This window comes from Arachis hypogaea, chromosome 11 (genome assembly GCF_003086295.3).
Source record: "Arachis hypogaea cultivar Tifrunner chromosome 11, arahy.Tifrunner.gnm2.J5K5, whole genome shotgun sequence".
In the NCBI taxonomy this organism is placed as follows: domain Eukaryota; kingdom Viridiplantae; phylum Streptophyta; class Magnoliopsida; order Fabales; family Fabaceae; genus Arachis; species Arachis hypogaea.
In genome coordinates, this window is record NC_092046.1 from 73560618 (window position 1) to 73576233 (window position 15616).

General features: G+C 38.4%; 1 non-coding gene across 1 annotated transcript; it reads left to right on the forward strand.

Moving 5' to 3' along the window:
• The first annotated feature begins 15170 nt into the window (after positions 1-15170).
• On the forward strand, positions 15171-15274 carry LOC112725341 (small nucleolar RNA R71). Its single transcript, XR_003164456.1, has one exon. It is a non-coding gene; the product is annotated as a small nucleolar RNA R71 (small nucleolar RNA).
• The last annotated feature ends 342 nt before the right edge of the window (positions 15275-15616 follow it).

The following is a 15616-nucleotide window of genomic DNA, read 5'->3' on the forward strand; positions in this document are numbered from 1 at the left end:
GACTAATTAAATTGACCTTTGAATCCTATTTATTTCCTAAGAAAAGGTTGGGATTACTTAAGTTCAGCTCAATTAGCAAGATAACGATTATCAGTTATGTTGAGTTTAATAACTGTTGAGTTACTGAATTCTTAACCAGGACCAAAAGGGGAAAAAGTAAATTTGCTGGAATAATAAAAAAATGTCCTTAGATGGGAAGCAATGGTAACTTAAATCAAAGAGAACAATCATAAACTGAAAATACCTCAATTATCCTTAATTCAAATAACAGTCTGTAACATGGAAGAATTCATAGATTCAATTATAAAGGTAAATAGCCAACTCAGATACTGAAATAAATAAATAAAGTAAAAGGGAAGTTTAAAAAAAAGAAATATAAAACCTGGATTGAGAGTCACTCTTAAAGCGAGAAGAAATCCTAAATCCTAATAGAGAGAGGAGAAGATCTCCCTCTCAACTAAATCTAAATCATTGAAAGTAAAAAATAATTGCGAGCTCTCTTTGAATGGGTGCATTCCCACACTTTATAACCTCTGGTCTATGCTGTCTGTACTTGGATCTGGGCCAAAAAGGGCTTCAGAAATCGCTGGGGGCGTGTTCTGTAAATTCTAATACGTGGCCTCTGTCACGCGTCCGCGTGGGTCACGCGGTCGCGTCATTCGGAGCTTTTCCTTGCCACGCGGTCGCGTCAGTCATGCATCCGCGTCGTATGCGTTCTGCTTATGTCGCGCGGTCGCGTCAGTCAAGCGACCGTGTCGCTGCATCTTCGCTTCTGGCACGCGATCGCGTCGTCCATGCGATCGCGTAAATACCAGTTTCCTTCAAAGCTCCGTTTTGCCTTTTCTTTCCCTTTTTGTATGTTTCCTTTTCCATCCTTTAAGTCATTCTGCCTTAGAAAATCTGAAACTACTCAACACACTAATCACGGCATCGAATGGAACTAAAGGTAATTAAAATAGTTAATTTTTAAAGCTTAGGAAACATGTTTTTCAAAATATGACATAATAAGGAAGGGAAAGTAAAACCATGCAGTTAATATGAATAAGTAGGTGGAGGATTGAATAAATCACTCAAATTAAGCACAAAAGAACTCATGAAATATGGGTTTATCAACAGCCTTTTCTAGAATTAAACGCCTAGAGTGTTGCCCATTCTAGCGTTTAACGCCCAGAATGCTGTCAGGCTGGGCGTTAAACGCCCATTCTGATATTCTTACTGGCATTTAAACGCCAGTAAGCCTGTCCTCCAGGGTGTGCTATTTTTAATGCTGTTTTTTATTCTGTTTTTGATTTTTCAGTTGTTTTTGTGACTTCACATGATCATCAAACTAAAAAAAGCATAAAATAACAATGGAAAATAGATAAATATAATTAATTAACATTGGGTTGCCTCCCAATAAGCGCTTCTTTAATGTCAATAGCTTGACAGTGAAGCTCATAGAGAGCTTTACAGAGGCTCAGAGCTTGATGATGGCCTCCCAACACCAAACATAGAAGTTGAGTGTGGGAGCTCTATTTGATTCTGTATTGAGAGAAGCTTTTCATGCTTCCTCTCCATGGTTTCAGAAGAAGATCCTTGAGCTTTAAACACAAGGTAGTCCTCATTCAATTGAAGGACTAACTCTCCTCAGTCCACATCAATCACAGCTCTTGCTGTGGCTAGGAAGGGTCTTCCAAGGATGATGGATTTATCCTCATCCTTTCCAGTGTCTAGGATTATGAAATCAGCAGGGATGTAATAGCTTTCAACCTTCACTAAGACATCCTCTACAAGTCCATAAGCCCATTTCCTTGAATTGTCTGCCATCTCTAGTGAGATTTTAGCAGCTTGTACCTCAAAGATCCCTAGTTTCTCCATTACAGAGAGGGGCATAAGTTTTATCCCTGACCCCAGGTCACACAGAGCCTTTTCAAAGGTCATGGTGCCTATGGTACAAGGTATTAAGAATTTTCCAGGATCCTATTTCTTCTAAGGTAATTTCAGTTGAACCAGATCATTTAGTTCATTGATGACCAATGGGGGTTCATCCTCCCAAGTCTCATTACCAAACAACTTGGCATTCAGCTTCATGATAGCTCCTAGATATTGAACAACTTGCTCTTGAATAATATCTTCATCCTCTTCAGAGGAAAAATACTCATCAGAGCTCATGAATGGCAACAGTAAGTTCAGAGGAATCTCTATGGTCTCTATATGAGCCTCAGATTCCTTTGGTTCCTCATTAGGGAACTCCTTGGAGGCCAGTGGACATCCATTGAGGTCTTCCTCACTGGAAATCACTGCCTTTCCTTCCTCTATGCATTCGGCCATGTTGGTTATATTTATGGCCTTGCACTCTCTTTTTGAATTATCTTCTGTATTGCTTGGGAGAGTACTAGGAGGGAGTTCAGTAACTTTCTTACTCAGCTGACTGGTGCACGAAATCGTGATTGTTCATTCCTTGGTAACGGCGCCAAAAACTTTATACGCACGTTCATAATCTTAGTTCTTTGTTACAACTTCGCACAACTAACCAGCAAGTGCACTGGGTCATCCAAGTAATAAACCTTACGTGAGTAAGTGTCGATCCCACGGAGATTGTTGGCTTGAAGCAAGCTATGGTCACCTTGTAAATCTCAGTCAGGTGGATTCAAATGGTTATAGAGTTTTAATAATTAAAAGATAAATAAAACCTAAAATAAAGATAGAAATACTTATGTAATTCATTGGTGAGAATTTCAGATAAGCGTTTAGAGATGCTTAGTTCCTTCTGAATCTCCGCTTTCCTACTGCTTTCATCCAATCCTTCATACTCCTTTCCATGGTGAGCTGTATGTTGGGCATCACCGTTGTCAATGGCTACATCCCGTCCTCTCAGTGAAAATGGTCCAAATGCGCTATCACCACATGGCTAATCATCTGTCAGTTCTCGATCATACTGGAATAGGATTCAATAATCCTTTTGCGTCTGTCACTACGCCCAGCACTCGCGAGTTTGAAGCTCGTCACAGTCATCCCTTCCCAGATCCTACTCGTAATACCACAGACAAGGTTTACACTTTCTGGATCTGAAGAATGGCCGCCAATAATTCTAACCTATACCACAAAGACTCTGATCGTAGAACGGAAGTGTTTCTCAAGCACACGTTCATGAGTGAGAATGATGATGAGCGTCACATAATCATCACATTCATCATGTTCTTGTGTGCGAATGAATATCTTAGAGAAGAAATAGGCTTGAATTGAATAGAAAAACAATAGTACTTTACATTAATTCATGAGGAACAGCAGAGCTCCACACCTTAATATATGGTGTACAGAAACTCTACCGTTGAAAATACATAAGTGAAAATAAGGTAGACATGGCCGAGTGGCCAGCCTCCTATGGAGGTCTCAGAACGTAAAAGTTACATAATGTGTTCCAGAGATGTGAAATAAATCACTAAAAGTGGTTTTTATACTAAACTAGTAACTAGGGTTTACAGAAATGAGTAAATGATGCACAAATCCACTTTCGAGCCCACTTGGTGTGTGTTTGGGCTGAGCATTGAAGCTTTCACGTGTAGAGGTCTTCCTTGGAGTTGAACGCTAGTTTGTAACTTGTTTCTAGTGTTTAACTCTGCTTTGTAACTTGTTTATGGCGTTTAACGCCAGAATAGGGCAGAAAGCTGGCGTTAAACGCCAGTTTGCATCATCTAAACTTGAGCAAAGTATGGACTATTATATATTTCCGGAAAGCCCTGGATGTCTACTTTCCAACGCAGTTGAGAGCGCGCCATTTGCAAGGAGGTTAGAATCCAACAGCATCTGCAGTCCTTCTTCAGCCTCTGAATCAGATTTTTGCTCAAGTCCCTCAATTTCAGCCAGAAATTACCTGAAATCACAGAAAAACACACAAACTCATAGTAAAGTTCAGAAATGTGATTTTTATTTAACAACCAATAAAAATATATTAAAAACTAACTAAATCATACTAAAAACTATGTAAAAACAATGCCAAAAAGCGTATAAATTATCCGCTCATAACAACACCAAACTTAAATTGTTGCTTGTCCCCAAGCAACTAAAAATCAAATAGGATACAAAGAAGAGAATATACTATAAATTCCAAAATATCAATGAAACTTAGCTCCAATCAGATGAGCGGGACTAGTAGCTTTTTGCCTCTGAACAGTTTTGGCATCTCACTTTATCCCTTGAAGTTCAGAATGATTGGCATCTATAGGAACTTAGAATTCAGATAGTGTTATTGATTCTCCTAGTTCAGTATGTTAATTCTTGAACACAGCTACTTTATGAGTCTTGGCCGTGGCCTTAAGCACTTTGTTTTCCAGTATTACCACTAGATACATAAATGCCACAGACACATAACTGGGTGAACCTTTTCAGATTGTGACTCAGCTTTGCTAGAGTCCCCAGTCAGAGGTGTCCAGGGTTGTTAAGCACACTCTTTTTTTTTGCTTTGGACCTTGACTTTAATCGCTCAGCTTAAGCTTTTAACTTGACACCTTCACGCCACAAGCACATGGTTAGGGACAGCTTGGTTTAGCCGCTTAGGCCAGAATTTTGTTCCTTTAGGCCCTCCTATCCACTGATGCTCAAAGCCTTGGATCCTTTTTATTACCCTTGCCTTTTGGTTTAAAGGGTTACTAGCTTTTTGCTCTTGCCTTTTGGTTTAAAGAGCTCTTGGCTTTTTCTGCTTGCTTTTTCTTTTTCTTTCTTTTATTTTTTTTTTGCCAATTTTCTTTTCTCTTTTTTTTTCGCAAGATTTTGTATTCACTGCTTTTTCTTGCTTCAAGAATCAATTTTATGATTTTTCAGATTATCAATAACATTTCTTCTTTTCATCATTCTTTCAAGAGCCAACATATTTAACATTCATAAACAACAATATCAAAAGACATAAGCACTGTTCAAGCATTCATTCAGAAAACAAAAAGTATTGTCACCACATCAAAATAATTAAACTAATTTCAAGGATGAATTCGAAATAATGTACTTCTTGTTCTTTTGTAATTAAAACATGTTTCATTTAAGAGAGGTGATAGATTCATAGGACATTCATAGCTTTAAGACATAGACACTTAAACACTAATGATCATATAGTAAAGACACAAACATAAATAAAACATAAGGCTCAAAAACCGAAAAATAGGAAAATAAGAATAAGGAGATTAAGAAAAGGGTCCACCTTAGTGAGGGTGGCGTCTTCCTCTTCTTGAAGAACCAATGGTGCTCTTGAGCTCCTCTACGTCTTTTCCTTGTCTTTGTTGCTCCTCCCTCATAGCTCTTTGATCTTCTCTAATCTCATGGAGAATGATGGAGTGCTCTTGGTGTTCCATCCTTAGTTGTCCCATGTTGGAACTTAATTCTCCTAGGGATGTGTTGATTTGCTCCCAATAGTTCTGTGGAGGGAAGTGCATCCCTTGAGGCATCTCAGGGATTTCATGGTGAGGAATTTTCTCATGCTCTTGTTGAGGTCCATGATCTCTTGTTTTCTCCATCCTTTTCTTAGTGATGGGCTTGTCCTCATCAATGAGGATATCTCCCTCTATGTCAATTCCAGCCAAATTACAGAGGTGGCAAATGAGGTGAGGAAAGGCTAACCTTGCCAAAGTGGATGACTTGTCATCCACCTTGTAAAGTTCTTGAGGTATAATCTTATGAACTTCCACTTCCTCCCAATCATCATACTATGGATCATGATGGCCCGGTCTACAGTAACTTCAGATCGGTTGCTAGTAGGAATAATTGAGCGTTGGATGAACTCCAACCATCCTCTAGCTACAGGCTTAAGGTCCGGTCTTCTCAATTGAACCGGCATGCCTCTTGAGTCAACTTTCCACTGAGCTCCTTCCACACATATGTCCATGAGGACTTGGTCCAACCTTTGATCAAAGTTGACCCTTCTAGTGTAGGGGCGTGCATTTTCTTGCATCATTGGCAAGTTGAACGCCAACCTTACATTTTCCGAACTGAAATCTAAGTATTTCCCCCGAACCATTGTAAGCCAATTCTTTGGATTCGGGTTCCTACTTTGATCATGGTTCCTAGTAATCCATGCATTTGTATAGAACTCTTGAACCATTAAGATCCCGACTTGTTGAATAGGATTAGAGAAAACTTCCCATCCTCTTCTTTTAATCTCTTGTCGGATCTCTGGATATTCGCTCTTTTTGAGCTTAAAAGGAACCTCAGAGATTACCTTTTTCTTGGCTATAACTTCATAGAAGTGGTCTTGATGGACCTTTGAGATGAATCTCTCCATCTCCCATGACTCAGAGGTGGAAGCGATTGCCTTCCCTTTCCTCTTTCTTGAGGTTTCTCTGGCCTTAGGTGCCATTGATGGTTATGGAAAAATAAAAAGCAATGCTTTTACCACACCAAACTTAAAAGATTTGCTCGTCCCCGAGCAAAAGAAGAAAGGAAGTAGTAGAAAAAGAAGAAAATGGAGGAGATGGAGGGAGAAGGTGTATTCGTCCAAGGGGGAGAAGTGGTGGTTGTAATGTGTGAAAATGGAGTAGTGTTGAGGGGTTTATATAGGGGTGGGGTAGGTGGGTAGGTTTCGGCCATTAGGGTTGGGTTTGGGAGGGAAAAGAATTTGAATTTTGGAGGTAGGTGGGGTTTTTGGGGAAGAGTGGATGGATGTGAGTGGTTAAGGGTATTTAGGGAAGAGGTACGGAGGTGATTGGTGAAGGGTATTTGGGGAAGAGAGTTATGAAAAGGTGAGAAGAGGAGAGAAGTAGAGGTGGGGTAGGTGGGGATCCTGTGGGGTCCACAGATCCAGTGGGGTCAGGGACTTAGCATCCCTACTCCAATTAGGCGTGCAAAACGCCCTTAGAATGCATGTCTGGCGTTAAACGCCAGCTTGCTGCTTGTTTCTAGCGTTTAATGCCAATTCCATGCTCTGTTCTGGCATTAAACGCTAGCCTGGTGCTTGTTTCTGGCGTTTAACACCAGCTTGATGCTTCTTTCTGGCGTTAAACGCCAGTTTGATGCTTCTTACTGGCGTTTAAACGCCAGTAAGCTCTTCCTCCAGGGTGAGCTATTTTTAATGCTGTTTTTCATTCTGTTTTTGATTTTTCAGTAGTTTTTGTGACTTGACATGATCATCAACCTAAAAATAAAATAACAATAGAAGATAAATAGATATAATTAAATAACATTGGGTTGCCTCCCAACAAGCGCTTCTTTAAAGTCAATAGCTTGACAGTGAGCTCTCATGGAGCCTCACAGATGTTCAAAGCATTGTTGGGACCTCCCAACACCAAACTTAGAGTTTGAATATGGGGTTCAACACCAAACTTAGAGTTTAGTTGTGGCCTCCCAACACCAAACTTAGAGTTCGACTGTGGGGGCTTTGGTTGACTCTGTAGTGAGAGAAGCTTTTCATTCTTCCTCTCCATGGTTACAGAAGGAGATCCTTGAGTTTTAAACACAAGGTTGTCCTCATTTAGTTGAAGGACCAACTCTCTTCTGTTCACATCAATCACAACTTTTGCTGTGGCTAGCAAGGGTCTTCCAAGGAAGATGGATTCATCCTCATCCTTCCCAGTGTCTAGGATTATGAAATCAGCAGGGATGTAAAGGCCTTCAACCTTTACTAACAAGTCTTTTACTAATCCATAAGCCTATTTCATTGATTTGTCTGCCATCTCTAGTGAGATTCATGTAGCTTGTACCTCAAAGATTTCCAGTTTCTCCATTACAGAGAGTGGCATGAGGTTTATCCCTGACCCAAGGTCACACAGAGCCTTCTCAAAGGTCATGGTGCCTATGGTACAAGGTATGAAGAACTTTCCGGGATCCGGTTTCTTCTGAGGCAATGTCTGCCTTATCAATGCACTGAGTTCATTGGAGAACAAGGGGGGTTCATCCTCCCAAGTATCATTACGAAATAAACTAGCATTCAACTTCATGATGGCTCCTAGATATTTAGCAACCTGCTCTTCACTGATGTCTTCATCCTCTTCAGAGGAAGAATAGTCATCAGAGCACATGAATGGTAAAAGGAGGTTCAATGGAATCTCTATAGTCTCTAGTTGAGCCTCAGATTCCTTTGGTTCCTCAAAGGGAAACTCCTTATTGGTCAGTGAACATCCCAGGAGGTCTTCCTCACTAGGATTCACGTCCTTCTCCTCCTTTCTGGGTTCAGCCACACTAAGTAAGGTAATGGCCTTGCACTCTCTTTTTGGATTCTCTTCTGTATTGCTTAGAAGAGTGCTAGGAGGAGTTTTAGTAACTCTTTTACTCAGCTGGCCCACTTGTGCCTCCAAATTTCTAATGGAGGACCTTGTTTCATTCATGAAACTTAGAGTGGCCTTAGAAAGATCAGAGACTATATTTGCTAAGCTAGATGGATTCTGCTTAGAATTCTTTGTCTGTTGCTAAGTGGATGATGGAAAAGGCTTGCTATTGCTAAACCTATTTCTTCCACCATTATTAAAGCCTTGTTGAGGCTTTTGTTGATCCTTCCATGAGAAATTTGGATGATTTATCCATGAGGAATTATAGGTGTTTCCATAGGGTTCCCCCATGTAATTCACCTCTGCTATTGCAGGGTTCTCAGGATCATAAGCTTCTTCTTTAGAAGATGCCTCTTTAGTACTGTTGGATGCAGCTTGTAATCCATTCAGACTCTGAGAAATCATATTGACTTGCTGAGTCAATATTTTATTCTGAGCCAATATGGAATTCAGAGTATCAATTTCAAGAACTCCCTTCCTCTGAGGCGTCCCATTACTCACAGAATTCCTTTCAGAAGTGTACATGAACTGGTTATTTGCAACCATGTCAATGAGTTCCTGAGCTTCTGCAGGCATTTTCTTTAGGTGAATGGATCCACCTGCAGAATGGTCAAATGACATCTTTGATAATTCAGACAGACCATCATAGAATATATCTAGGATGGTCCATTCTGAATGCATGTCAGAAGGACACTTTTTGGTCAGTTGATTGTATCTCTCCCAAGCTTCATAGAGGGATTCACCTTCTTTCTATTTGAAGGTTTGAACATCCACTCTAAGTTTGCTAAGCTTTTGAGGAGGAAAGAACTTGGCTAAGCAAGTTGTGACCAGCTTATCCCAAGAGTTCAGGCTATCTTTAGGTTGAGAGTCCAACCATATTCTAGCTCTGTCTCTTACAGCAAATGGGAAAAGCATAAGCCTGTAGACCTCGGGATCAACCCCATTGGTCTTAACAGTATCACAGATTTGCAAGAATTCAGTTAAGAACTGAAAAGGATCTTCTGATGGAAGTCCATAAAACTTGCAATTCTGTTGCATTAGAGAAACTAATTGAGGCTTTAGCTCAAAGTTGTTTGCTCCAATGGCAGGGATTGAGATGCTTCTTCCATGTAAGATGGAGTTTGGTGCAGTAAAGTCACCAAGCATCTTCCTTGCATTGTTGTTGGGTTCGGCCATGTCTCCTTCTTTTTCGAAAATTCTCTGTAAGATTTTCTCTGGATTGTTGTATTTTAGCTTCTCTTAGTTTCTTCTTTAGAGTCCTTTCAGGTTCAGGATCTGCTTCAACAAGAATGTTCTTGTCCTTGCTCCTGCTCATATGAAAAAGAAGTGAACAGAAAATAATAGGGATCCTCTTTGCCACAGTAGAGAGGTTCCTTTATGTGAGTAGAAGAGAAGAAAAAGAATTCGAACACAGAAAGAGGGAGAGGGTACGAATTTTTAAAAAGAAGAGAAGTGTTAGTAGATAAATAAAATAATTAGAAAGAGATAAGGGGGAGAGAATTTCGAAAATTAGAAGAAGAAAAAAAGAAAAATATTTTTGTTTTTATTTTATTTATTAATTAGTATTCGAAAAAGTTAGAAGAAACAATTAATTAATTAAAAAGATTTTTGAAAAAGAGGGAGGTGATTTTCGAAAATTAGGAGAGAGAAATAGTTAGGTAGTTTTGAAAAAGATTTTGAAATTAATTTTAAAAAGATATGAAGTTAGAAAAAGATATTTTGAAAAGATATGATTTTGAAAAGATATGGTTTTTAAAAGATATGATTTGAAATTTATTTTGAAAAAGATTTGTTTTTTTTTTAAATCACAATTAATGACTTGACTCACAAGAAATCACAAGATATGATTCTAGAATTTAAAGTTTGAATCTTTCTTAACAAGAAAGTAACAAACTTGAAATTTTTTGAATCAAAACATTAATTGTCAATGAAATTTTCAAAAATATGAAGTGAAAATAGGAAAAAGATTTTGAAAAACTTTGAAAAGGATTTTTGAGAATTTTCGAAAACAAAGGAAAATAAAATGAAAAAGATTTGATTTTGAAAAAGATTTTGGAAAGATAGATTTTTGAAATTGAAATCTTGACTTGACTAACAAGAAACAACTAATTTTAAAATTTTTTGAAAAAGTCAACCCAAAGATTTCGAAATTTATGAGTGAAAAAAGGAAAAGATATTTTTTTTATTTTTGAATTTTAATGATGAGGGAGAAAAACATCAAAAAGACTCAATGCATGAAAATTTTGGATCAAAACAAATGATGCATGCAAGAACACTATGAATGTCAAGATGAACACCAAGAACACTTTGAAGATCATGATGAACATCAAGAACTTATTTTTGAAAAATTTTCAAGAAAAGTAAACATGGAAGACACCAAACTTAGAAATTTTTAATTTTTAGACACTATGAATGCAAGAATGCATATTAAAAATAAGATGCAACATACAACAAGAAAATATGAAGATCAAACAAGAGGATTCATCAAGAACAACTTGAAGATCATGAAGAATGCAATGCATGAATTTTTCAAAAATGCAAGAAAGAGATAAACATGCAATTGACACCAAACTTATGACTTGACACTAGACTCAAACAAGAAACACAAAATTAATTTTTTTTTGGTTTTTTTTTGTATTTTTCGAAATTATATTGGAAAAAGAAAATAAGAAATTCCAAAATTTTAATAAGAATTCTAGGAATCTTTCAATGTTAGTCTAAAGCTCCGGTCCAGGAATTAGACATGGCTTAATAGCCAGCCAAGCTTTTCATGAAAGCTTCGGTCCAAAACACTAGACATGGCCAATGGCCAGCCAAGCTTCAGCATACATAGTTCAAGCATGTGAAGAGGAAGCCTCAGTTCAAAAGAATTTAGACATGGCTTTACAGCTAGCCAGGCTTCAACATGTTATCTTGAAACTCTAGGATTCATTCTTAAGATTTCTGAAGAAAAATAATTTTTTTCGAAAACAGAGGAAAAATTTTTGAAAGATTTTTGAAAAATTTTTTGAAAATAAAACAAAAAGAAGATTACCTAATCTGAGCAACAAGATGAACCGTCAGTTGTCCAAAACTGAACAATCCCCGGCAACGGCACCAAAAACTTGGTGCACGAAATCATGATCGTTCATTCCTTGGTAACGGTGGTGATAAACCCATATTTCATGAGTTATTTTGTGCTTAGTTTGAGTGATTTATTCAATCCTTCACCCACTTATTCATATTAATTGTATGGTTTTACTTTCCCTTCCTTATTAGGTGATGTACGTGAAAAATATGTCTCCTAAGCTTTAAAATTAATTATTTTAATTACCTTTATTTCCATTCGATGCCGTGATTAGTGTGTTGAGTAGTTTCAGATTTTCTAAGACAGAATGAATTAAAGGATGGAAAAGGAAACGTACAAAAATGGAAGGAAAGTGTGAAACGGAGTTTTGAAGAAACTGGCATCCACGCGATCGCATGGATGACGCGATCGCGTGCCAGGAGCGAAGAAGCAGCGACGCGGCCGCATGACTGACGCGGCCGCGCGACTTGAGCATAGCGCATTCGATGCGGACGCGTGACCAACGCGACCGCACCACAAGGAAAACTCCAGATGACGCGACCGCGTGACCCATGCGGACGCGTGACAGAGGCCACGTATCAGAATTTACAGAATACGCCCCCAGTGATTTCTGAAGCCCTTTTGGCCCAGATCCAAGTACAGAACACACAGACTAGAGGCTATAAAGTGGGGGAATGCATCCATTCAAAGGGAGCTCACCAATTTTTACTTCCCATGATTTAGATTTAGTCTTGAGAGAGGTTCTCTCCTCTCTCTCTTAGGATTTAGGACTTCTCTTAGTTTGTAAGAGTGACTCTCGATCCAGGTTTTACGTTTCTTTGTTTTAGCTTCCCTTTCACTTTTATTTATTCCAGCACTTGAGTTGATTATTTACTTTTATAATTGAATTTATGAATTATTCCATGTTACAGATTATTATTTGAATTAATGATATTTGAGGTATTTTCAGTTTATGATTGCTGTTTTTAATTTATGTTATCATTGTTTCCGATCTGAAGATATTTTATTCCAGCAATTTACTTTTTCCCCTTTTGGTCTTGGTTAAGAAATCAGTAACTAAACAGTTACCAACTCAGCATAATTGATAATCGTTATCTTGCTAATTGAATTGAACTTCAATAATCCCAACTTTTTCTTAGGAAGTAAATAGGATTCGAAGGTCAAACTAATTAGTCCCTTGACTTTCCTTTGCTTTAGTAAAGGTCAACTAAGTGGAATTTAGATTCAACTTTCATCATTGTTGATAGAGATAACTAAATTGGACTTCCAATTTTTCTTACCTTGCCAAAAGTTTGCTTTACAGTATTTATTTATTTTAATTGCCATTTACTTTACTTGTCATTCAAATCACTTGCTTCTCACCTCCTAAACCCCGATTACGACCTTTATAGCCAATAATAAGAACATACTTCCTTGCAGTTTCTTGAGAAGACGACCCGAGGTTTGAATACTCGGTTAACAATTTTTAAGGGGTTTGTTACTTGTGACAACCAAAACGTTTGTACGAAGGGATTTTTGTTGGTTTAGAGACTATATCTACAGCACAACTATTTTTATGAAATTCTTTACTGGTAAAAATCTCAACGTCAGGCGTCAAAAACTTTATACGCACGTTCATAATCTTAGTTCTTTGTCACAACTTCGCACAACTAACCAGCAAGTGCACTGGGTCGTCCAAGTAATAAACCTTACGTGAGTAAGGGTCGATCCCACGGAGATTGTTGGCTTGAAGCAAGCTATGGTCACCTTGTAAATCTCAGTCAGGTGGATTCCAATGGTTATAGAGTTTTAATAATTAAATGATAAATAAAACGTAAAATAAAGATAGAGACACTTATGTAATTCATTGGTGAGAATTTCAGATAAGCGTATAGAGATGCTTAGTTCCTTCTGAATCTCCGTTTTCCTACTGCTTTCATCCAATCCTTCATACTCCTTTCCATGGCGAGCTGTATTTTGGGCATCACCGTTGTCAATGGCTACATCCCGTCCTCTTAGTGAAAATGGTCCAAATGCGCTGTCACCGCACGGCTAATCATCTGTTGGTTCTCGATCATACTGGAATAGGATTCAGTAATCCTTTTGCGTCTGTCACTACGCCCAGCACTCGCGATTTGAAGCTCGTCACAGCCATCCCTTCCCAGATCCTACTCGAAATACCACAGACAAGGTTTAGATATTTCGGATCTCAAGAATGGCCGCCAATAATTCTAGCCTATACCACGAAGACTCTGATCGTAGATCAGGAGGCTAAGAGATATGCATTCAAGCTTGTTTGCATGTAAAACGGAAGTGTTTGTCAGGCACGCGTTCATAAGAAATTATCACATTCATCATGTTCTTATGTGCGAATGAATATCTTAGAGAAGAAATAGGCTTGAATTGAATAAAAAAACAATAGTACTTTGCATTAATTCATGAGGAACAGCAGAGCTCCACACCTTAATCTATGGTGTGCAGAAACTCTACCGTTGAAAATACATAAGTGAAAATAGGGTAGACATGGCTGAGTGGCCAACCTCCCACGGAGGTCTCAGAACGTAAAAGTTACATAATGTGTTCTAGAGATGTGAAATAAATCACTAAAAGTAGTTTTTATACTAAACTAGTAACTAGGGTTTACAGAAATGAGTAAATGATGCAGAAATCCACTTCCGGGCCCACTTTGTGTGTGTTTAGGCTGAGCATTGAAGCTTTCATATGTAGAGGTCTTCCTTGGAGTTGAACGCCAGTTTGTAACTTGTTTCTGGCGTTTAACTCTGCTTTGCAACTTGTTTATGGCGTTTAACGCCAGAATAATGCAGAAAGCTGGCGTTAAACGCCAGTTTGCATCATCTAAACATGGGCAAAGTATGGACTATTATATATTGCTGGAAAGCCATGGATGTCGACTTTCCAACACAGTTGAGAGTGCACCATTTGGACTTCGGTAGCTCCAGAAAATCCACTTTGAATGCAGGGAGGTCAGAATCCAACAGCATCTGCAGTCCTTCTTCAGCCTCTGAATCAGATTTTTGCTCAAGTCCCTCAATTTCAGCCAGAAATTACCTAAAATCACAGAAAAACACACAAACTCATAGTAAAGTCCAGAAATGTGATTTTTATTTAAAAACTAATAAAAATATATTAAAAACTAACTAAATCATACTAAAAACTATGTAAAAACAATGCCAAAAAGCGTATAAATTATCCGCTCATCACTGACCCACTTGTGCCTCCAAATTTCTAATGGAGGATCTTGTTCCAGTCATAAAACTGAGAGTGGTCTTAGATAGATCAGAGACTACAGTTGCTAAGTCAGAGAGTGGCTCTGCTTAGAATTCTCTGCCTGTTGCTGAGAAGATGATGGAAAAGGTTTATTATTGCCAAACCGTGCTCTCCCACCATTATTATTATTGAAACCATGATTAGGCTTCTGCTAATCCTTCCATGAGAAATTAAGATGATTCCTTCATGAAGGTTTATAGGTATTTGCATAGGATTCTCCCATGTAATTCACCTCTTCCATTGCAGGATTCTCAGGGTCATAGGCTTCTTCTTCAGAGGAAGCTTCCTTAGTACTGCCTATTGCAGCTTGCATTCCAGACAGACTCTGAGAAATCATATTGACTTGCTGAATTAATATTTTATTCTGAGCCAATATGACATTCAGAGTATCAATCTCCAGAACTCCTTTCTTCTGAGTTGTCCCATTATTCACAGGAATTCTTTCAGAAGTGTACATGAACTGGTTATTTGCAACCATTTTAATGAGTTCCTGGGCTTCTTCAGGCGTCTTCTTCAGATGAAGAGATCCACCAGCAGAGTTGTCTAATAACATCTTGGACAATTCAAACAGACCATCATAGAATATGCATATGATGCTCCATTCTGAAAGCATGCCAGAAGGACACCTTCTGATCAATTGCTTGTATCTTTCCCAAGCTTCATAGAGGGATTCACCTTCCTTCTATCTGAAGGTTTGGACTTCCACTCTAAGCTTGCTTAATTTTTGAGGTGGAAAGAATTTAGCCAAGAAAGCATTGACCAACTTTTTCCAAGAGTTCAGGCTATCTTTAGGTTGTGAGTCTAACCATGTCCTAGCTCTGTCTCTTACAGCAAAGGGAAAAAGCATATGTCTGTAGACCTCAGGATTAACCCAATTGGTCCTAACAGTGTCACATATTTGCAAGAATTCAGCTAAGAACTGATGAGGATCTTCCAATGGAAGTCCATGAAACTTGCAATTCTGTTGCATCAGAGAAAAACTAATTGAGGTTTAAGCTCAAAGTTGTTTGCTCCAATTGCAGGAATTGAGATGCTCCTTCCACAGAAGTCAGAAGAG